Below are 23,948 nucleotides of genomic sequence, written 5' to 3'. Positions count from 1 at the left end.
ATTGGTGTCTTTTGGGTTGGAATTACCAGACAATAAATGCGGACGATCATAAAATCGGGCACGTTTGTAAGCATCATGGATGACACAATGGGGATAGCCTCGGTTTTTAAATTTTGCTTTAATTTCACAAGGTTGTTGATCATAATCTGCTAGTTTAGTACAATTGCATCGAAGTCGCAAGAATTGGCCGAAGGGGATCCCATTTTTCTGCTTCAGAGGGTGAGAGCTAGTATGATGTAAGATGGTGTTACATGCCATGGGTTTAGTATATAACTCCACATACAGTTGACTATTTTCATGCTTAATCATAATATCCAAGAACTCAATTTGAACATTACTGCAATGTGAGGTGAACTGGAGGTTGTCATCACACAGGTTCAACCATTGAATATATTCCAACAGAGTGTCTTCATTATCATCCCAGATGAAGATGATATCATCTATGTAACATGACCATTTAAAGGTGGTTTCAGAAAAAGGGGGCCACTTCATTGAACACAAATTGATGCTCGAAATGTGCTACATAGATGTTCGCTATGGTAGGTGCGCAGAAAGCGCCAATGCTGAGACCTTTCATTTGTCTGAACAAGGTGCCACGGAATTCAAAAATGTTTTCTTTGAGAACAATGGTTAGGCAATTAATAATGAATTTTGGATTGCAGTCCACCTGATATGTCTCCATGAACCATGTGACTGCTGCAAGGGCACCTTCACAGAGGATGTTAAAGTAAAGGCTTTCTACATCTAAATTGACTAGCCATTGTCTGTATTGGTTGTAGGACGTTCCTTCTAACAGATTAATTACCTGGCAGGTGTCTTTTATATAGCCAGGTATCTGTTCTTTATAGGGGCATAAGAATGCATCCAAGTACTTTGAGATTGGCTCAGTCACTGAACCAATTGTACTAACGATCAGCCTCAAGGGAGGATCACAAGAGTTTTTATGGACTTTAGGGATGCCATATAGGCAAGCTAATTTTGGATTTTCTACATTAATGTAATCATATTATTTCTGACAAATGATGTCATTATTCAAAGCTTGTGTAGTCAGACGAAGTATTTTATGCTTAATGTTAGAGGTAGTATTTTTAGTGATTTTGGTATAAAACCGAGTATCATATAACATCTCCTCGATTTTCGAGATGTAGTTATGGGTATCCATAATGGCTATGCTGCCACACTTGTCGCACCCTTTGATTGTAATAGCTGTGGCTTCTTTGAAATTAGTTAAAGCCTGATACTCTTCATTGGTGATGTTGTAAGGAGTTCTAGGGATATATTTGGTAGCTGCAAGAAGTTTATTATAAACAACCTTTTCAAATATCCTGACCTCAGGTGCCACCTCTTCCAAAGTAGGTGTAAAAGTAGATTTGGGCGCTAGACCAGATTTCTTGACCTCTTGAACACTAGATGTGTTTTCTGCAAAAAAGAACTTGAGCCGGACCTTACTGAGAAATGCCATAAGATCTGAAAAAAGTTCAAATTTATTCAACCCAAAATGGGGAACAAAAGAAAGTACATTTGAAAGTAATGATATACTTGATTGATTGAAACTTCTCTTACTGAGATTGAAAATGGGAATGGTATCTATTGCCTCCAATAACGGGCATTCCTGGTTTCCAGAAACTGGTTGTGGTTGACTGATTGAGGTCCCTGGTATTGGTGTGGATATTGGGCATGCGGTTGGTATTGCATGGGCTGTTGGTATTGTGGCTGGTGTTGATTTTGATACCGTGGCCTCCAATTGCCTCTGTATGGGTTGCACCTCCCTAAAAAAGGACGGCCGCCTTGATTGTATCGGGAAGTGTATCTAGACCCTCTTTGATCAGAAGAGATAGATCCTCCATCACTATCTGAATCTGATCTATTAGAAAATGTAGTGACTTTTTGTGATACGGTCTAGCGGATGGTTGATATGTATCGATGTCATAGTTTGTATCATCAGACTGGGTGTAAAACCCATCAGCAAGATATGGATATATCCGCTCCCTACTGAAGTATCTAATGTCTTTCTGTAGTTTATCTGTTTTACGTTTAGTTAAATAATCGTTATATGAACTCAATTCAAGATCGATGTCATCAAGGGCTTTCTTTGCATCATTTATCGCTAGTGGTGATTTAATTTTACTTTCTAGGTCAGTGATCTCTTTCAATAGTTGTAAAATAAGATCTTTCGCTGTTTCAACTATGAGCATCATAAGATCTTGCGAACAGCGATTCGCTGTTTGTGACCATTTTTCTAAGAATTCCTTAATGTGAGCAAACAGACCAGGGATGTTCTTAATTTGTAAACCCTGAGGAATAATTCCTGCCCTGAGATATTGAAGCATATATTCACCATGTAGCTCTATTCGTTTAGTTTTCTTTCTAATTGCTAGAAGTTTAACCAGTTCTTCATTGGTTCCAATATCACTGGAGGTTTGATTCTCAAAAGTGGCAGATGTCCCTACCATAGACATAATATTGGCATCACTAAAGCCAAAAGTTTTTAAGGTTGCCATTTTGTGATCTGTTTGTAGCCTGAGGGAATAACTTGATAGAATAAAACAAGTAGACGTGATGTCGGGTAGTCAATGTTGACTCTAAGTCTTGGGAAAGATGGACCTAAATTTGGTAGTGATCTTTAAATTTGAAACTGAAATAGAACCTAAGACAAAGATGAAATAGGAAAAAGAAGTGAAGCAAAATCACTTACTAGAACAATAATGTAACAATTGACATGTAGCTCAAAATTAGTTTTTCTAAACAAAATGATATCACGTTTACGTCTATGTATTCAAAAGAGTGAGCAAAAAATGATACAATACATTTTTAAATTACCAAAAACAAAAAACAACAGAACATCCCCTCATAGACAGGCTATGAGAATAAATTGTTTTAGAAGTAGGGCACGCCTATACAATAATAATCTTGCTATACATGGGAAATGCATAACGTTTGAAAAAGGTCTATAGCCAAGTTAGAACACGGAACTAATTCAGGAAACCTATTAAAAAGCCCACAAGGAAAAGACTAATCACCAACTTAGTAGAAACATTTCTTAAATTTTTATTAATCGAAAAGAGCTTATTTTGCGATTATTCATTGTATTTCATATTGTTGTGTATTCATGATATCTTTAATTATTTACATGAATACATTGTAAAGATTCATAAAAAACACATAACTGACATACACATAGCGTTAGACAGGAAAGGCGATGGAGGCAATGCTGTAGATAAAAACTACGCACGTTTTGGCTTGTCAGCCTTCATCAGGTAACCGTCTGTTGCACTACAATTAAAAAATAGGTGATAGTCAGATGTATATATACACATACAGTGGGCATCATTGAGGCAACAATGTTTGTCAATACCATTACATTTAAACATATAATCTCACTCTTACAACATTGAAAATATAGGTGTCTATTTACACAGCAATATATGTTATATTTACAGAGCTACATAAATTATATACATGTAGATACATAAAATCCAAAAAGCTGTTGTATTAATTGTTATATTTATATTTTTATATTTTTTATACTAATTCACAAAATTTTGTATAATTATTATTTTACCTATTTTACTTTTTAATTACATTACATATTTTTTATGTAAAAAAATAAAAAAATAATTCAAAAATTATTTTTTTAAATTTTATATATTTTTTCAATGTATTAAAATTAATTTCTATATTTTTTTGCATTTTTTGTGGTAAACAAAGGGTACGTGTACCGTCCTCGCACACTGCTGCGTAACTATAATCGTACTGTACGCGTACCCACGTATACACCGCAGGTATAATTTGGCATTATGCATAGCATCGGCGCTTTCGCGTGACGTTATGTGCATTGTACGGAATATTTTTATGTTTAAAACAATATATTTATGTATTTAATTTCAATTTTAATGCAAGCCATTATCTGAGGTTATCATAAAAATAGTATTCATTCACTTTTAATAAGCGTATATTACTTTTAAAATCGATTACGCAAATAGCAGGGTATATCGTACGTACTCGCATTGTAAGTGCACCCTATGTAACTTCAAAACAAGAGATTTGATTAGTTCATAATACTTCCTATTCTAACTGTTGAAGGACTCCACCCATTTTAATAATTCTTCTTTCACCTTCACTGAAGAATCATCTGTTTTGAGAATTTCCCGTGTTTTCCAAAACATGACTGCACAGCAGAATGAAAGTTTATCTGAACACTCTTCAGAAGAAGAATTTGTGCAGGAAGACTCAGCCCCAAACAGAAAGGAGGCATTAATCTGGAAATGTTTTTCCTTTTCAGAAGGAGGAAAGAAAGTTATTGCTGCCAAGGTCACCTGTAAGGTGTGTGGGACCATGCTTTCTAGAGGTGATCTGAATAAAAAATATTCATTTGGAACCGCCAGCATGGTGAGTAATCTGAAGACTGTTCATCCCCGCAGTTATGCGAGAGCTGCATGAAAACCCTCCACCAGCTGTAACCAGCGTTTTTACAGCCCCATCGAGTCCGCATTCGGACAACCCGTCCCGATTTTGGAGACCTTATCATTCTTTGCAAATTTTGTATAGAGACATTATGTTATGGCGAACAGTCCATTGATTTGATTTGCAGGCGCAAACAAGAACACCGTTTCTCCCGCTGTTAATTTTTTTTTGTTTATTTGTTCCAGTCACACACTGTTTTTTTTGCACAATTCCATTTTTTTCTTTCAAATTCTTTTTATTACAAAAAAAATACACAATTACAAAAAAGACAAAACAAAGTTCTTTTAACAACGAAAAAGAGCTACATCAATATGATAGTTTGTAAAAGATTTTTGAATGAATGTGTAGTGCATAAATGAATGAAAGAATACATTAGTAGTGTATGGTGAATGTGAAAGTGCAGAACTATAAGGAAGTGCTACAGCATAACTTTTTAAGTTGTTTACTTACAGTATACTGTAGTACTTCTGAAGCACATAAATATAACATATGTACATAAATATGTTACAAGTGTATGCTTCCCTCTGCACTTCTTGTGAAACTGCCTGGGTGAAGTTGTAGGTGTTAGTGTTTTAATGCAGTGAATTAATTACCAAACACTGCTGAATGAGTAACTACAATAGTGCAACAGCAGTGACAGAGTGTTTGGTGGAAGTGTAATGATGCAGACTGGGCAATCGAAGGTATAAAAGACAGGGGTGCAGGTAGATAGAAGACTGCATGCATACTGTATAAGGGCTTGAAGCAGTCCATGTCTTAAGGCCTACTTCACTGCATAAGTACTGGCTACTGACTGAATCAATAGAATACTGTAAAGAGAGTGTCTGAGTGATTCTATAAGTGCTTGAGTTTTAGTACAGTGAATGGATAAGTACACAGTGCTCAATGCTTTATTATTATTAAACAATACAATTATTCTTCAGACATCTCATATTTTAACATAGCTTCTAAAAGGAGTTCATCTGGTACTTCTTCGAGATCATACTACTGGTTTGCCATTTCAGAGTTTATAGCTTCCAGTAACTCTACGTGATTAAGTGCTTCCAAAAAATCAGCATCATTGCTTCCATTTTCAAAATCTCAGGAGATATCTGCTGTACTGATGTCCTCTAATTCCATCTTGCTGCCTGTTATAGGTAGATGTTGTACTTCAATTAAGCTGTTGCTCATTTTCAGTGTGTCTTCTGTCATATTCTCCTCTTTATCCATAACACATCTGTTATGTTCTAGGTACTTGCACAAAAACATAAACACTTCACTTTAACAGTTTTCATAGTACATAATACAAAAGTAGGTTTATCAACTATTTTGGCCCCCAAAAAATATTATGTAAATACCCTTGTCTAATCACATTCCAACAGTAGAGTTTTAGTACGTCATAAGGTTAGATAAATACAATTGCTTATAAACATATCCTGTAATTAAGTTTTCGTAACATTTGAAACCAGTCACTGCTTATGACTATGGAAAATGACTCAGGCTCTTATACTAAAATGCAGTACTAAAAATGTAGAATATGTCTATTCACCTTAGCCCTTCCAAACTAGTAAATGTGTTTTTGTAAAATGCAAAGGATACTGTTGCTTGTCTAGAATAACACTCTGAATCTGTGTGTATTTAGGTGCCATGTTCACACTATTTTTTGAATACTTCATGTGTTTTCACACACATCAATCCTTAAAGATCTATCCAGTACTCACCTTTTAACATAATTAGAAATTAGTCATTGGTTATATAAGTTGAAAATACTCACAGAAACAGCTATAGAACTTTACTACTACTAAATTGAGACAAATCCTAATTTTAAGACTTTCGGTATTCACAGAAGGCATTTAGGAGTCCTAAAGTTAGGAGTCCTAACTTCTGTGAATACCGAAATGAGTAAGTTCATTCTGTGAATACCAAAAGTAGTAAGTGCATTCTGTGAATGCCAATAGTAGTAAGTTCATTCTGTGAATACCAAAAGTAGTAAGTGCAATCTGTGAATACCAAAACAGTAGTAAGTTTAGAATTGAGTCTTAAGTTCATTCTGTGAGCCGGCCCCACAGTACCTATTGCTTATAAGTCACACTTGTACACTTCGGCTGAAATGCGGTTTTCCTCTGTGGAAAAAGTTTTGACAGCAGTGCAAATGGTAATTCACAAGGAAAGTGCGCTGTCGCCGAGAAAATGCATGTTGGTTGTAACCCCATTTCTTGCATTAGAGGCAGTAACGAAAGCCACTGTGCCAAATTCTAAAACTTTGCACCCTCCGTGGATGCAATGGGGAGCATCATTGACGTCTTCAGATGTCACGTTTATTTTTGATGCCTCCTTACAGTCGCAGGAGTTTTTGCAATATGAATTTATTCATCCTGCCCCTTTAGCTATGCAGCCTTTGGAGGACTTCCATTGCATCATATACACTGACGGTTCAGCCAGGTTGCGAATCGGTCTAAACACGCATACGTTTCCGCTTGCGCTATTGTGGTAGGTGTAATGTTGAATGATGAACTTAAGTCCAGAGTCGTGCACGCGCAGACTCTAGGGGACTGCACCGCAACATTGGAAGAGCTTCGTGCTCTGATGCTTGCATTGGAGTACGCTGATCCTTGTGTGACAACTCTTATTGTGAGTGATTCTTACTACTGTGTCCAGTCTTATAATGAAAACCTGTTCTTTTGGATTCAGAATTATTTTTGTGATTCCTAGGGAAGCACAATAAAACATAAAATGATATGGGTCCAAGTGGCTGAGCTTAAAGCCCAATTGCCCCTTGTATTTGTGATTCATACTCTCGGTCATCAGCGCGTGGGTGTCCACGATGTTGGCAAGTCGCTTGCCGATGAGGCTGCAAACTCAGGAGTATCGACATATTTGGTTGCAGCAGTTACATGTTCCAAAAGTAAGATTGAAGATGATATCTTGGCAGCTGTTGCGGCAACTGAGAAGGGAGGTAAATATCCAAAAGTATTCCCTTCGAAGTAATCATACCACTTAAGTCCTGATAAAGTTCCTTATGTGAAAATTCGTGACGTTGGTGAGAGTTTACTTCCCAACGTGGACTTCAGGCCTACACTGATTGCCTCAAAAAATACAGTTGATGGACAGAATGTAGAACAATGTCATACATTCACCCCAGTACAAGGATCTGGGCCTAAATCCATTGTTTTTTTGCACTCCACACCATCCTTGGTTAGACACTGGCTATATGCAAATCAGCTCTGACCCTGTGCCTCATGGGAACAGTCGAGTCCGAACTACCAAGCCATGTCTTTCCCAGACCGGAATCAAGCATCCAAGGACCGGTTTCTGCCTATCAGCCTTCATCAGCCTGGATTGCTTGACTCCAGTGGTGTGGAGAGCCTGGGACTCATGTCTGAGTATACCCAGCACACTCGGGGTGAAAATTGCAAAAAACACAGTTGATGGACAGAATGTAGAACAATGTCATACATTCACCCCAGTACAAGGATCTGGGTCTAAATCCATTGTTTTTTTGCACTCCACACCACCCTGGGTTAGACACTGGCTATATGCAAATCAGCTCTGACCCTGTGCCTCATGGGAACAGTCCAGTCCGAACTACCAGCCCATGAAGGTGTTGCATCTGCGCATGCAGACGCATCGGCTACTAAAGGCTCAGTTACAACAACGTTTCTGGTGGTGGGTACAAACAGACGCGTGACTATGTCCTTCAATGTGACATTTGCCAGCAGATTAAGCCTTCAACTGCTGCGCGTCCACCCCAGACACAGTTGTACATTTCTAATAAACCTCTTGGGTGTGTTTATTTAGATCACTGCGTCCCTTTTCTTCTGATATTCTGTATAAGTATATCTTAGTAGCAGTTGATTCATGCACATGCTTTTGTGTGGGTCTGGCATCACCGCAGCGCTGATTCACGGACTGTCATAAGAGACTTGCCTATCTTTGTAGAGATTTTTGCCTGTGGTACCTTCCATTCTGATCAGGGTCCGGCTTTCGCCTCGAAGGCGTATAAGGATGCCATAACTTTGTTGGGGGTCCAAGTCAAGTTTTCGTCATCCATACAGACCTGAGGGTAATAGTGTTGTGGAACGGATGAACCGTGATGTAAAGCAGTTTTTGACGGCTCGAGTTATTGGCACTGGGAGGAACTGGCTGGCCCATCTCAATGGCATGCAACGTGTTCTTAATAATCTCGCTGGCTACCCCAAGTTGGAGAACTGGTTTGTGAGAAGATCGATAACATGAAAGAATTTTATCCCTCTTATCGAGCTCCGGTTCCAGTGCTTGGAGTGAAGGGCACAAGAACAGTCACTTTACCACCACTTCAAGGTCGTAAGGAGAACAGGTATATCTCCATTGACAATGTCAAGAAACACAGAGTGGCCGATTCTTCTTAGTATGACACCGGCAGTCTCATGTCCTTCGATTTTGAGAAATTCTGTTTTGGCCCCGGTTGCCAATCATGTGCCTGATGTTCCTCTCGAGTTGCCTGCAATTTCCAGTCCTTCATTGAGTATACTGCCTGGTACTCAACATAATGAAAATACTATGCTCATCCTACTGACTTATCGATGACTGATTTGCAAACTCGCTTGGCTACAGAATCCAGATTTTTATTTGACACTGTTTCCCACACATCTAAAAATCCCTCGAAGATACTGTTTTGACAACACTGTTTAAAAAGCCTTTTTTGATTCCCCCTTGGACTTATATTTGGATGGTGCTTTTTCCGATTTACCTTTTTATGTCATTTGGTTTTGTGTCTCGTCAATGGACACTATGTCGAGGAGAGAGCTTGCATTCGATATATAAATGGAACATTAGCTCCTCATTCCTCATCACACAGATTGAAGAGAGACTTGGCCTTTGTTAACATCACTGCTTGGCCTGTCTTAGATGGGATTGTATGGGATGCTGTTCGATTTCAAATTCATGAGCCAACTGAGGTTATAAATGTCCCTAATGTGCTTAGAGTGTCTATGGGGGATGTAGGTAAACAAAATATACGTTCTGATGATTGGGATGTTCAGGCCGTTGAATCATTGTTTTCTGATTTGAAATATTATGCTGCCTTTGATACTGAAGATTTGTACTTGGAGTCTGCTAATTATTGTGATTTGTATTGTTATCAACATTTTGGCAATCACTACCTGCATAAAGCTAATACCAGGAGGCTCAATGTAAATTTCACCCAGTGGGAACACTGTCCAGCTCCTATACAAGCACGTTCTGCTACCTTTTTGAAAAGGTTCACTTACTTTACAGATTTTAATCAATCAATCTAATCCAAATGCCTTTTATTTTAAAATGGGTGAAAAATCCTTATCCAAAGTTAGACTTACCAATATTAAATTATTGTACTCGAAGTTCTTTCTAGACCAGTTGGCTGTTGGGGGCTACGAGTTGTGGAAAGATACGCTACGATAAAATACCATGACAACAGCCAATCAAATGTTTTTCACAATCTGCGCAAGCAAAGGGATTGGTCGCTAATACATCTTCTTACAATGCTTCCCAACCAATCAAAAAGAGGTGTTGAATAACTACGCACTTCACTGCCAGATCCCATTCAATGATTATCCAAGCTCTCAAGCCTGAACACGTCACAAATCATCTCTCATCACTTTCTGTTTATTTTTAGTGTATTGTGTGAAGCAGACTGCGCATCCCTATGCCTAGAGCCCTCGAAGGTTCTGGAGACTTCCACGCCCCAGGGCCAGCTTCTGCAGTGTCCCGGAGCAGAGCGGCACCCCTCCCACCATTTAAAAGCCCCAGGGGTGGTGGTAAATTAATCAAGCCTAAATACGTTAGTAAAGCCCACGCCGCTTACGCTACTAGGAAAACACAACAACACTACATGGCCCAGATTTCCATTGTAATGATTTCTTAGTTCTAGGTCTAGATGTCAGATCGGCACACACACACTCCCTCATGGCTGGTATACGCCCACACCACACCCATTATGTTACTCAACATGTGACCCTACCTATAAAAAAGACAGGGCGCACATGATGTACGCCATTTTAGAGATGCTCCCATCACAAGCGCTGTGATTGCCCGTCCTGGTGGTTTGCACCCCTCATGTAGGCCCAAACTACCGAACAAAGGGGCCAACTACCACGTGCCTGGCCTCTTTGGTCACTGAGTTAGTGGTACCCGAAGCACTGAGCGGGTGAAGAACCTGCAATGATGATGATGTTAACACGAGTATATCATTAGCCATAGAGATATCAAGACTCAGCACCATATGTGAGACTTCTTAGTGGCAGAGCGGGACTGCATGATGTAGAAGGTGTCCTACCCATGAAAAGGTGAGCAGTGAGACCTGGGTGCACATTGGAGGGAGTAGAAGGGCTGTCGCACACTGGAAACATAAAAGCGAATCAACAATTTAGAAAAACGCAGTCCTATATAGTGGATCAAATTACATGTATATATTTTTTTTTATAAAAGCTGGAACGTTTTTATAATCGCTCAAACATCTGGAATATAAATTAGACAAATAGTTCTTATAAATGTGAGAAGGAATGTGTGTGAATGGGCGATGTTATCCAACTCCACATTAAGGGGTCGATTAGGATCGCGGACGGAAACGTGTTCCGTCCGCCAAGGAAGGTAGCAAGATACTCCGGAGCACACCAAACTCCGTCCGCGGCGGTCGGAGTACACCTCAGACCGCCGCAAGCGGACGGAACCGAAGAAACACTGGCCGCCACGTACGCACATGACCGCGTGAACATCCACATCTCCCGCTATACCTGCGTAGGCTCCGTGTCCGCGATTAGGATAACTCCGCAAGTACCCCGGTAGGCACCGCAATCCACGTCCGCTGCAGTAACAATGCAACGAGAAACCGTGCTTCACAGCGGAAGGCCAACACGAACAACATCCCTACCGTCAAACCAATGACAAACAGTGCGACAGAAGTAAATACCAAACACAGTAAACTGAACTACCACCCACCTGAAACATCAAAAACAATCACAAGACACAATGACCCACCCCCAAGTACCACATAATGCACACCAGTCAACACACCCACCTAGCACCTGACTGCCAATAACCATTGAGACAGGACCAAGACACAGACTATAAAAGAACTCCCACCCACTCCCGAAATCCTCTGCATCACAGCATAGCTGCTAGCAAGAGACACAAGAGTACATACAGCACACACCGATAGAATACACACAACCACCACCCAAACACACCCACAAAACAAACACCCACCACACCATTCCTACACACCACACACCTGCACCTCCCAACTCACTCAAACCCACACCCCGAGCACCACACACCATGGCACCAAAAAAGAACCCCAAATTCACAGACACAGAGTTAAAGGTAATGGTGGATGAAATCATCCATGTAGAACCCCACTTATTCAGGGCCCTAGTCCAGCAGACCACCGTAGCCAGGAAAAATCACATGTGGGACAGGATATTTACTAGGGTGAATGCGTCCGGGACCGTGCCAAGGACCAAGCAGGAGATACAGAGGCGGTGGCATGACCTCAAAACCCGTGTTAAAGCAATCCGTGCCAAAAACCATCTCCGGGAACATCACACTGGCTGCGGAACCCCCCCACGGAGCCCTTACCCTACACCGACTGGGAGGACAAGGTGCTGAGCATACTGCACCCAGAGACCCTTGAAGGAATTGAGGAAGGAGAAGAGGCTGGTAAGTACAAACCAAGCACCACGAGCACAACGACATGGTGTGCCTCACACAACTCATAAGACACATCTCCCAGACCCCAACCCATGCATGCAGTCCACATACTCACCAACGTCTAAACCACTCCAACAGGCCCCCATGTCCATAGGGATGGCAGTGGTGGTGGTTGGGGTGTGTGAGAGGTCACTAGTACAATTCCCAACAGGCCCCCATGTCCATAGGGATGGCGGTGGTGGTGGGTGGGGTGTGTGAGAGGTCACTAGTACAACTCCCAACAGGCCCCCATGTCCATAGGGAGGGCGGTGGTGGTGGGTGGGGTGTGTGAGAGGTCACTAGTACAGCTCCCAACAGGCCCCCATGTCCATAGGGATGGCGGTGGTGGTGGGTGGGGTGTGTGAGAGGTCACTAGTACAACTCCCAACAGGCCCCCATGTCCATAGGGAGGGCGGTGGTGGTGGGTGGGGTGTGTGAGAGGTCACTAGTACAACTCCCAACAGGCCCCCATGTCCATAGGGAGGGCGGTGGTGGTGGGTGGGGTGTGTGAGAGGTCACTAGTACAGCTCCCAACAGTCCCCCATGTCCATAGGGATGGCGGTGGTGGTGGGTGGGGTGTGTGAGAGGTCACTAGTACAACTCCCAACAGGCCCCCATGTCCATAGGGAGGGCGGTGGTGGTGGGTAGGGTGTGTGAGAGGATGGCACTACAACTCCCAACAGGCCCCCATGTCCATAGGGAGGGCGTTGGTGGTCAGTGGGGTGAGTGCGACTTGACACTGAAATGTCATCAATTTGAAAATAACACGTAATGTCCACAGTACTTATCTGCACATTCTTATTTTCTAGGTGATTGTAATCTCACTGGTGGAACCACCATCCGGCCTCAAGACTTGCGGAGGATGGTGCGGGCACAAGCAGTCTGCCAGGGCCATCTGGCTCCCAGGTGATTCCAGCACCGACTACTACGGCCTGTGCAATTCCGGCTACACCGGCCACTGTGACCTGCACAGCCACCACCACCACCACCTCCACCACCACCAGTACCACCATTCCTGCCTCTGCCACCCTGACTAACCCACCGCACGACGCCGGGCCTGCGCCATCCCAGCCACGCAGGGAGAGTGTGCCGCAAACCAGAGAGCCCAGACCACATCAGGCAGGCAGGAGCACAATGCAACAACGTGCACAGGAAGGACACCCACCCAATCCCGTGGCACACTCATTGGAAGCCCTAGCCAGGGTCCAGGCAAACTACGAGCGTGGGCAGGCACAGGCAGATCGTGCCCACCAGGACTCGGTGGAGAACACCGACATTTTGCGGGCCATTGAGAGCCGGCGTGGCCAAATTGTAGACATCATGTCCCAGAACACAACCACCCCCACACCCCTTCAACCAACGCCACGGGCAGCAACACCACCGCCACCGCCACCTGCGCCCATGGCGACGGATGTGGAACCAGAGCAGCCTGCGCCCCCAGCTGACTCCGTCCCGCCTTTGGACGGAGGGGCCGTCCGAGGCTGGAAGTGGGCGAGAGCAGTGTGGATGCTCCTTCCACATGCTCCAAGAGGGGTCGTCATTGACTGAGACACTGCCAGAGCCAGCCATTCACCCAGCAAACTATCCTGTCCCACCTAGCCAATCATTGGCACAGGTCTGCTGGACTAGGCAGACACCACCCAATCTGGTGTCAGCACGGACATTTCATCTGCCATTACCTTTAACTCACACTCCCCCACCCCACACTTATTTGTAAATATGCACCAGCACCAATGCATAATCTGTAAATAAATACCACTTACTCACTCAATGATGTGTTGCCTCCATGTTTATTCACATGATTGAATCTGAAACAGACGTTACCAGGCTCAGGGATCCAAGTCGTACATAATCATGCTGCAGCGGGGGCTGACCTAGGGAAAAACAGAAACAGCAAAGACACGTCAGGAAACAGAATCACACTCATCACAACACACTGCAGTGCAACATTCCACAAACCACATTTATCACAAAATGATTGGATGAGAGGACACACATCATGGAGAGTTGCATGTCCAAATCAAGAAACACACACACATGCATACATCATATAGCAGAACACACAGATGATGCACACCACAAAGACACAACACCAGCAAACATACACAGTGCATACACAACCAGCACAAGAGGTGAACACTCACATTCAAGGGAAGTAGCGATCAATGAGCTGGCGCCTCTGGTCCACACCTTCCTCCTCACCACTATCCTCATCAGTCGACATGGGTGGGTTGGGAGGGCAAGGAACTTGCTGTTCATCAGGGTCCAAGAGCAGTTCAATGTTATTGCGCACAGCCAGGTTGTGGAGCATGCAGCAGGCAGTCACGATCCTGCATACTTTGCCTGGTGAGTAAGGCAGGGCCCCTCCAGTCTTATCCAGGCACCGAAACCTAGACTTCAGCAGGCCAAAAGTACGTTCTACCACTCGACGTGTCCTTCCATGGGCATCATTGTATCGCATTTCACCCGCTGTAGTTGGATTACGTATGGGACTCAGCAGCCAAGGCCTGTTTGGGTAAGCCGAGTCGCCTATGTTGGCGGAAGAGAGAGACAGAAACATCACTACCAGAATTGGTGGGCACACCATGCCACACAGATATCACTCCTGTCACCACAGCATACTCACCAACAAGCCACGCTTGTGCCGGACGCAGATTTGCCATCAGTTGGGGGTCAATGCTGCTCTGCATGATGTGGGCGTCATGTGCAGAGCCAGGAAATCTTGCTCACACATGGGATATGATGTTATCGGCCTGCCACACCACCTGCACGTTGAGGGAATGGAAGTGCTTCCGATTCCTATGCACCTACTCACGTGCCCATGGTGGAATGATAGCGATATGTGTGCCATCAATGGAACCCACTACGTGTGGTATCTGACCCAGTCCATAGAAGTCTGCTTTGACCGCTGCCAACTCTGCCGGCTGTGGGAAATGTATGTAGTCATCCTTGTACAGCATCATGGCTTTCAGAACATCCCGAAGTACCATGCTGAACATGGACTGTGACATCCCCCCGGCATGTCCAACTGTGTACTGAAAGGTGCCTGTAGCAAAAATGGGTAGTGCCGCCATCACCTTTGCTGTGGGTGTAATGGAACCTGGGTAGGTTCTTCGCGGCTGCAGGTGAGGAGACAATTGGTCTACAAGCTCCATCAATCGACGTCGATCCAGCCGGAATTTCCTGATCACCTCCTCGTCAACCATATCCTCCAGCACAGTGTATGGGCGATGGACATTTGGAGCCCTCCTGTGTGGGAGTAGATGGAATGGAAGTCAATTCACAAACAATGCATGGCTGTGCAACCCAATCAGATGTAAACGAACTGTCCCGACAAGTAAAATGTAGTGTATAATTGTCATATGTGTGACATCTCTGATTGTCACTACAACATGGATTGCCGTAGCAACAATGTGCAGCCACTAGCAACATGATGTCTCTCAACATGCGCAATGCTACTTAGTCTCTGATCAACATTACTGCCAACAAGACATGTGACATGACCCAAATGTGTAGGAGCCACATCACATACACACATGCAAGTGCATGCACACAAACGATAAAGATACACACACACCATCTCATCATGCACCAATGGCAACACCAATAATGGTGGGCATACGTACATTACATGCATGGTGACACAATAGGCAACACACATGCACTGAACACATGTGTACCCCCACCATAGTCATTAGCTCACCTATACCACACAATGACAACTGAATCAGAATGTGCCGATACATCCGGGATGTACTGTGTAGTTGTGAAGAACTAGAAACGTGTGTAGGGAAATACCCGACGTCGACATGCACATGTGATGCACATTGTTTGCACACCGATGGGCATAGTATGGACACACATGGAATAGAGCATGACATATGAAGTCACCCAATCACGCACACAACCGTCATAACGCAACTGCAGACAATACAACACGGTGCATCGTCAGAAAAAATACAATCATTGGCCCCGCCATGGCGGTGCACTGCTTCCGCTGTTTACGAATGGGAATACGCGGCCCGCATTCCCTCTTCACATTGGCTGCATGTGCACGGACCGTCACGGTCACACACCGGCAACCGCATGTGCTAGCCTCCGGGACGGATGCGTCTCTTGCAACAATGTTCAATCACTGGCGCCAACATGGCGGTGCACGTATTCGGCGAGGGAGGTGCAGGCCAACACATCCTTCAGCTGATGTCAATGGACATGGCAGGTCATGACCCCCCTTACAGTCACATTGCATCATCCACCGTACACCGGCCGGCCCAGCCCGCCCAGGACCGGCATGCCGGCCATGTCAACCACCGCCGTGCCAGGCCTCCTCCACTACCGCCGTGCCAGGCCATGTCCACTACCGCCGTGCCAGGCCCCGTCCACTACCGCCGTGCCAGGCCCCGTCCACTACCGCTGTGCCATGCCCCGTCCACTACCGCCGTGCCAGGCCCGGTCCACTACCACCGTGCCAGGCCCCGTCCACTACCGCCGTGAAAGGGCTGGCATGGCGGTAGTGGACGGGGGGGCCCGCGTATGCCCAATCGAATGTGGCGTATGCTGTGCACCGCAACACCAGGGCCAGTCATTGGCCCTTTCCAAACTTCCATCCAGGGCTGACCAATGGCTGGCAACGTATGCCACTGACATGGCCTCAGGGCCCTATATATGTGTGATTTGCAAAAGCACACATTCTACGATGACCACTGACTGCTGCCTGTGACCATTACCTCGACCTGCTGCTGCGGAGCTGACCACCGACTGCTGCCTGTGACCATCACCTCGACCTGCTGCTGCGGAGCTGACCACTGACTGCTGCCTGTGACCATCACCTCGACCTGCTGCTGCGGAGCTGACCACCGACTGCTGCCCTAGTGCCATACTCTGTGAACTTGCCATTTCGAGAGTCAAAGAGATCCGGTCTCGTCCCTTCACTGCCGCGGAGCTGGATGTCCTCGTGGACGGTGTACTCTGCAACTTCGGACGGCTGTACGGCGCACCCAGACAGGTGGTGAGTGCAGTGGGGGACATGTAGGTGTGCCTGAGGTGGTCCATTACACCTGGCCTCTGCAATCTTGGTGGTGTGCTGTGGGCCCAACACGATTGTCGGAATGTGCATGTCTGCTGAGAGATACGTGTTGTCCCTATCTGTGTGACTGGCCAACTGTCCACTGACTTGCACCCTTTTGTCTCCCATCATGGTAGGTGAAGCTGCACCTTCGCAAGGACGTGTGGAGGAGCATAGCACGTGATGTACCGGCAGTGGGGGTGTCTAATAGACGACATACACACTGCCACAAACGCTGGGACGATTCAGAAAAGGGGGTGGTGAAAAGGGGGTGGTGATGCACAGAGTGTCTGAATTAAGCAGACGACTCTAACCCAGTCCAAAGATCAGGGCTTGATCCATCACCATTATTTATCTCACTGCACCATCCCAGCTCAGAACCTGGCTATATGCAAATCAGTCTGTCCCTGGCCCAGTGCATCATGGGAACAGGGCAGACTAAACTACCAAGCCAATTCTTCACCAGAAAGCAGACAAGCTACCGGGGACCGGTTTCTGGCATTTCAGCCGTCTTCGGCCCGGCTTGCTTGAATCCTGATGGTGCAGTGAGAAAGGGACTCATGTCTGAGTATACCCTGCCACACCTATAGTGGCCAAAAACGATTCAGAAAAGGGGGTGGTGATGAACAGAGTGTCTGAATTAAGCAGACCACTCTAACCCAGTCCAAAGATCAGGGCTTGATCCATCACCGTTATTTATCTCACAGCACCATCCCAGCTCAGAACCTGGCTATATGCAAATCAGTCTGTCCCTGGCCCAGTGCATCATGGGAACAGGGCAGACTAAACTACCAAGCCAATTCTTCACCAGAAAGCAGACAAGCTACCGGGGACTGGTTTCTGGCATTTCAGCCGTCTTCGGCCCGGCTTGCTTGAATCCTGATGGTGCAGTGAGAAAGGGACTCATGTCTGAGTATACCCTGCCACACCTATAGTGGCCAAAAACGATTCAGAAAAGGGGGTGGTGATGAACAGAGTGTCTGAATTAAGCAGACCACTCTAACCCAGTCCAAAGATCAGGGCTTGATCCATCACCGTTATTTATCTCACTGCACCATCCCAGCTCAGAACCTGGCTATATGCAAATCAGTCTGTCCCTGGCCCAGTGCATCATGGGAACAAACGCTGGGACGACATTTCCAGGCTGAGCAAGAATGTAGCGGAAGTGACACTAGGACCAAGAACGCCACGTCTGGCCTGACGCTCAATGACCCCTCTCATGCACCGCATCATTGCTGTGACGCATCCTGACCTGTCCGACCGGCTGCGTGTGGATCAACAGCAAAGTAGCGGTAAGCATACTGTCTGTGTATGTTGCATGGGAGTGCAATGCATGTATTGTTGCCCAGACACATTAGTGACTCCAGTGTAGCGTATGTATTGTTGCAATGGCATGTGGGTGCCATTGGCGGAGTCAAATGTCACTTCCAGGTCCGGCATGTTGATACGCCACTCGCTAAGCAGTTGAGTGTTGATGCACATGCTGTAGTGGTCCGTCGCCCCATGGCAAGACATGTGTGCAGATGTACGTGCTCCTGCCCTGTCCGAATGCTGTACAGGTTTCACGGATAACAGCACTTATTTCATGTGAGGTTGACTGGTAGGGGTGGGCCATGTGCAGGTTGGGGGCTAGATGTACTTTGTCACCTATTGCATTAGGGATTCCTTGGCCTACTGTACGTGAGTGTGCCCATGACTTACACCTCTTTTCTGTGCTTTTCAGCTTTGGCAGAGGCCACTCAGCCACAGGCGGCGGAGATGGTTGGAGGCAATGCATCCGGATCAGACTTCACGCACACGCAAACTGACACAGAAGAGGGCAGCGCCGGAGAGGGGGACAGGACCGTCCCTGAGGACTCGCATGTGGAGACAACATCGTCCTCATCTTCCGACAGTGTTGGTGAGCCAGCACTGTTGTCACAGACTGGGAGTGGGCAATCAACACCTTCGGTCGGGACACAGCACACAGGGCCCACACTGCCGCCAACTGCACCATGTACTGTTCGTGCACGCAGGAGTAGGGGGAGCAGAGTGGCGTTCGGTACAGGCACCGCTGCCCTAGCCTCGGTGAGCCAAAATGCACTTTGTGCTGAGGCTGTTGATCTGCTGCGACAGCTGTGTGTGGGGCAGACCAATATGATAAATGCATTCCAAGACCACGATAGGAAGTTGGGGCATTCATGAAAGGGATGCATGGAGATCTTGCTGGTCTACACAGGACAGTTCAGTCATTGGCTAGCAGTGTTTTGTCTGCCATTGTACAGTCGCATGGACAGGGTGCTACTTCTGTTTCCCCATCTACCACACTGGATGTGTCAGGGGGGAGTGTACATTCTGACCAGGACTTCAATACAGGTTATTGCACTAGAAGCAGCGTCAGCCAGCACGTCAGGGCACGGAGGGCTCAGACACCATCCCCTAGGTCAGCAAAATATGTTCACAAAGACAACGTCACATACACTGGAGTACAGACATGGGATCCACAAGTGGTGTTGGGGGAAATGCCTCCACATGCTACACAGGCATCCCACACAAAAGGTACTCCCAAGACAAGGGTTACTCCCAGTTCCATGGACACTACCTTGGACAAGGACAGTCAGAAGACAAAGGCACCTCATAAGAGCAGTGACACTCCCAAGGACAGGGACACTTTTAAGGAAGGGGCCACTCCCAAGGGCAGGGACAAGGACAGTCAGAAGACAAAGGCACCTCATAAGAGCAGGGACACTCCCAAGGACAGGGACACTAGTAAGGAAGGGACCACTCCCAAGGGCAGGGACAAGGACAGTCAGAAGACAAAGGCACCTCATAAGAGCAGGGACACTCCCAAGGACAGGGACACTAGTAAGGAAGGGGCCACTTCCAAGGGCAGGGACAAGGACAGTCAGGAGACAAAGGCACCTCATAAGAGCAGGGACACTCCCAAGGGCAGGGACACTAGTAAGGAAGGGGTCACTCCCAAGGGCAGGGACAAGGACAGTCAGAAGACAAAGGCACCTCTGGAGAGCAGGGACACTCCCAAGGGCAGGGACACTAGTAAGGAAGGAGCCACTCCCAAGGGCAGGGACAAGGTCAGTCAAAAGACAAAGGCACCTAAGAAGAGCAGGGACACTCCCAAGGGCATGGACACACACATGGAGAAGGTGTGTTCAGGAGACAGGTACACCAGAGACGACAAGTCTGCTGCCAGGAACAGGGCACCATCCAGTGAACAGGGAAAGTCCAGAGACAACATTCCTCCTACGGAAAAGGAATTTCCAAGGGACAAGGCTTCTCCCATGGACACTGGCACTATCAAGGACAGGCATACATCACCCCTTGCTGCAATAAGGCTGTTGTTGTTGAGGGAACGGAATACAGATGTTTACGCGGTTTACCTCCACTCCCATTAGGGCCCGTCAGGAGCAGAGGAATGTGGGCCCTGTTGTAGCATCCCCCACGACACATGTTGCAGAGGCCAGAAGGCAGCCACACAGCAAATGACAAGCATGCTCCAGCACGTCCCCAGAGAGCATACCCCCGGCAGCAGATGCACCACATATGGTGGGTGACATTTCATTTCCATCCGAACCACTTTGCAGTCCTGTCCTGTCCAGGGCGCACTCACATATCCCCAAGAGACGTAGACACACACCAATGACACATGCCCACCCCGATGTCGGTCAAGTCCAACTATCACCAGCTCCCAGAGCCACCCTGCCCCTGGCCCATACAGCCCTGTGGCTCATCATTTCAGTGGTCCCAGTGGCACAGCTGCAGTTGACTCTCATGTGTCAGATAGTGGCACTGTGTCTGTTGTTTGCTGTCATGAATCATGTAGTAGCACTGTATCAGTTGTGCCCTCTTCTGTTGCTGCTGCTGGCAGTGTGTCTGGGTCTGTGGCGCATGTGTCAGTCACTCGAGCTGTGGCTGTGTCTCACACTCCTGTATCAGGTGCTGGCAGTGTGTCTGGGTCTGTGGCACATGTGTCAGTCACTCGAGCTGTGGCTGTGTCTCACACTCCTGTATCTGGTGCTGGCCGTGTGTCTGGGTCTGTGGTGCATGTGTCAGTCACTCGAGCTGTGGCTGTGTCTCACACTCCTGTATCTGGTGCTGGCGGTGTGTCTGGGTCTGTAGCTCACGTGTCATTCACTGCATCTGTGGCTGTGTGTCACACTCCTGTTTCTGGTGCTGGCAGTGTGTCTGGGTCTGTTGCCCATGTGTCAGTCACTCGAGCTGTGGCTGTGTCTCACACTCCAGTTTCTGGTGCAGGCAGTCTGTCCGATGCAGGTACCTCACGCAATCCACATGATAGTGTGCTGTGAGGTGCTGTTCACTTCACTCACATGTCATGGCACATGGTGTGTACATTGTCCATTGTGTACAGACTTCCACAGTTGTGGTCCTTGGAACGGGTTGCTTGGAATACGTACGTGTACTGCCTCTGATGTACCTGCTCTGATGTCGACTATGTCCTGTTGGTGTCCTGATACTGTAGTCTGCCCTCTCATGTACTGCCTATGATGGACCTGTTCAGTGCAATGGACTGTTGATGCACTTAGCCCCTCTGATGTACTGCCTCTGATGTACCTGCTCTGATGTCGACTATGCCCTGTTGGTGTCCTGATACTGTAGTCTGCCCTCTCATGTACTGCCTCTGATGTACCTGCTCTGATGTCGACTATGCCCTGTTGGTGTCCTGATACTGTAGTCTGCCCTCTCATGTACTGCCTATGATAGACCTGTTCAGTGCAATGGACTGTTGATGCACTTAGCCCCTCTCATGTACTGCCTCTGATGTACCTGCCTGATGTCGACTATGCCCTGTTGGTGTCCTGATACTGTAGTCTGCCCTCTCATGTACTGCCTCTGATGTACCTGCTCTGATGTCGGCTATGCCCTGTTGGTGTCCTGATACTGTAGTATGCCCTCTCATGTACTGCCTCTGATGTACCTGCTCTGGTGTCCACACCACAATGCCCTGTGGCTGTGTTGATACTGCAGTCTGCCCTCTCATGTACTGCCTCTGATGTGCCTGCTCTGTTACGTACACTGCCCGGTTGCTGTTCTGATACTGCTGTGTGCCCTCATGTACTGCCTCTGATGGACCTGTTCAGTGCAATGGACTGTTGATGCACTTAGCCCCTCTCATGTACTGCCTCTGATGGACCTGTTCAGTGCAATGGACTGTTGATGCACTTAGCCCCTCTCATGTACTGCCTCTAATGTACCTGCTCTGGTGTCCACAATGCCCTGTTGGTGTCCTGATACTGTAGTCTGTCCTCTCATGTACTGCCTCTGATGTACCTGCTCTGGTGTCCACAATGCCCTGTTGGGGTTCTGATACTGCAGTCTGCCCTCTCATGTACTGCCTCTGATGTACCTGCTCTGCTGTCCACAATGCCCTGTTGGTGTTCCGATACTGCAGTCTGCCCTCTCATGTACTGCCTCTTATGTACCTGCTCTGGTGTCCACAATGCACTGTGGCTGTTGTGATACTGCAGTCTGCCCTCTCATGTACTGCCTCTGATGTGCCAGCTCTGTTACGTACACTGCCCTGTTGCTGTTCTGATACTGCTGTGTGCCCTCATGTACTGCCTCTGATGGACCTGTTCAGTGCAATGGACTGTTGATGCACTTAGCCCCTCTCATGTACTGCCTCTGATGGACCTGTTCAGTGCAATTAACTGTTGATGCACTTAGCCCCTCTCATGTACTGCCTCTGATGTACCTGCTCTTGTGTCCACAATGCCCAGTTGGTGTCCTGATACTGTAGTCTGCCCTCTCATGTACTGCCTCTGATGTACCTGATCTGGTGTCCACAATGCCCTGTTGGGGTCCTGATACTGCAGTCTGCCCTCTCATGTACTGCCTCTGATGTACCTGCTCTGGTGTCCACAATGCCCTGTTGGTGTTCTGATACTGAAGTCTGCCCTCTCATGTACTGCCTCTGATGTACCTGCTCTGGTGTCCACAATGCCCTGTGGCTGTTGTGATACTGCAGTCTGCCCTCTCATGTACTGCCTCTGATGTGCCTGTTTAGTGCAATGGACTGTTGATGCACTTAGCCCCTCTCATGTACTGCCTCTGATGGACCTGTTCAGTGCAATGGACTGTTGATGCACTTAGCCCCTCTCATGTACTGCCTCTGATGTACCTGCTCCGGTGTCCACAATGCCCTGTTCGTGTCCTGATACTGTAGTCTGCCCTATCATGTACTGCCTCTGATGGACCTGCTCTGGTGTCCACAATGCCCTGTTGGGGTTCTGATACTGCAGTCTGCCCTCTCATGTACTGCCTCTGATGTACCTGCTCTGGTGTCCACAATGCCCTGTTGGTGTTCTGATACTGCACTCTGCCCTCTCATGTACTGCCTCTGTTATACCAGCTGTGGTGGCCACCATGCCCATGCTCATGCATACACTGTGATTATACCCCGATTATGTGTAATAAAGCAAGTCAATCATGTGTCGTGCTTTGTCGGAGTTATTCCTGCGTGTGTGATATAGGTGTGTTTTTGTATTTGCTTCTAATCAGTGGGTTCAGATACCTGGCACTCCCCCTTCCGATGTCACGACCCTTGCAGGTACTCCCCTCCAGACAGCGAATGGTTTGTAGCGTACCTGCGTCATCCTCGGTAGTGGGCCAGGACAAGGACGTGGTGGATCGCGAAGAGTATCGGGTAAGCGTGTAGTGCTGGGTCTATGTGGGCGAGCAGCTCGTGGTGGGTATGTTCGCTGTGTGGCATCCGCAGTGT

The sequence above is a fragment of the Lissotriton vulgaris genome, chromosome 1_2 (genome assembly GCF_964263255.1).
Source record: "Lissotriton vulgaris chromosome 1_2, aLisVul1.2, whole genome shotgun sequence".
Taxonomy (NCBI): domain Eukaryota; kingdom Metazoa; phylum Chordata; class Amphibia; order Caudata; family Salamandridae; genus Lissotriton; species Lissotriton vulgaris.
Note: the sequence above shows the minus strand (reverse complement) of the source record.